A 1,978-nucleotide genomic window follows, 5' to 3' on the forward strand; every position below is an offset into this window, starting at 1 on the left:
ACCACAACAACAGACTTAGTGAAGAGACCACAACACAGACTTAGTGAAGAGACCACAACAACAGACTTAGTGGAGAGACCACAACAACAGAGACCACAACACAGACTTAGTGAAGAGACCACAACAACAGAGACCACAACACAGACTTAGTGAAGAGACCACAACACAGACTTAGTGGAGAGACCACAACACAGACTTAGTGGAGAGACCACAACAACAGAGACCACAACACAGACTTAGTGGAGAGACCACAACACAGACTTAGTGGAGAGACCACAACAACAGACTTAGTGGAGAGACCACAACAACAACAGAGACCACAACAACAACAGAGACCACAACAACAGACTTAGTGGAGAGACCACAACAACAACAGAGACCACAACAACAGAGACCACAACACAGACTTAGTGGAGAGACCACAACACAGACTTAGTGGAGAGACCACAACACAGACTTAGTGGAGAGACCACAACACAGACTTAGTGGAGAGACCACAACACAGACTTAGTGGAGAGACCACAACACAGACTTAGTGGAGAGACCACAACACAGACTTAGTGGAGAGACCACAACACAGACTTAGTGGAGAGACCACAACACAGACTTAGTGGAGAGACCACAACACAGACTTAGTGGAGAGACCACAACACAGACTTAGTGGAGAGACCACAACACAGACTTAGTGAAGAGACCACAACACAGACTTAGTGGAGACAATAACAACAACAACAGAGACCACAACACAGACTTAGTGGAGACAATAACAACAACAACAGAGACCACAACACAGACTTAGTGGAGACAATAACAACAACAACAGAGACCACAACAACAGACTTAGTGAAGAGACCACAACAACAGACTTAGTGGAGAGACCACAACAACAGACTTAGTGGAGAGACCACAACACAGACTTAGTGGAGAGACCACAACACAGACTTAGTGAAGAGACCACAACAACAGACTTAGTGGAGAGACCACAACAACAGACTTAGTGGAGAGACCACAACACAGACTTAGTGAAGAGACCACAACACAGACTTAGTGGAGAGACCACAACACAGACTTAGTGGAGAGACCACAACACAGACTTAGTGAAGAGACCACAACAACAGAGACCACAACACAGACTTAGTGGAGAGACCACAACACAGACTTAGTGGAGACAACAACAACAACAGAGACCACAACAACAGAGACCACAACACAGACTTAGTGGAGACCACAACAACAGACTTAGTGGAGAGACCACAACACAGACTTAGTGGAGAGACCACAACAACAGAGACCACAACACAGACTTAGTGGAGAGACCACAAACAACAGAGACCACAACACAGACTTAGTGGAGAGACCAACAACAACAGAGACCACAACACAGACTTACAACAGAGACCACAACACAGACTTAGTGGAGAGACCACAACACAGACTTAGTGGAGAGACCACAACAACAGAGACCACAACACAGACTTAGTGAGAGACAACAACAACCGAGACCACAACACAGACTTAGTGGAGAGACAGACAGAGACCACAACACAGACTTAGTGGAGAGACCACAACACAGACTTAGTGAGACAACAACAACAACAGAGAACAACAGACAGAGACCACAACAACAGACTTAGTGGAGAGACCACAACACAGACTTAGTGGAGAGACCACAACACAGACTTAGTGGAGAGACCACAACACAGACTTAGTGGAGACAATAACAACAACAACAGAGACCACAACACAGACTTAGTGGAGAGACCACAACACAGACTTAGTGGAGAGACCACAACAGAGACTTAGTGGAGAGACCACAACAACAGAGACCACAACACAGACTTAGTGGAGAGACAACACGGACTTAATGCAGAGACCACAACACAGACTTAGTGGAGAGACCACACAACTTAACAGAGACCACAACAACAGACTTAGTGGAGACAGATAACAACAACAACAGAGACCACAACACAGACTT

The sequence above is a fragment of the Oncorhynchus nerka genome, linkage group LG2 (genome assembly GCF_034236695.1).
Source record: "Oncorhynchus nerka isolate Pitt River linkage group LG2, Oner_Uvic_2.0, whole genome shotgun sequence".
NCBI lineage: Eukaryota > Metazoa > Chordata > Actinopteri > Salmoniformes > Salmonidae > Oncorhynchus > Oncorhynchus nerka.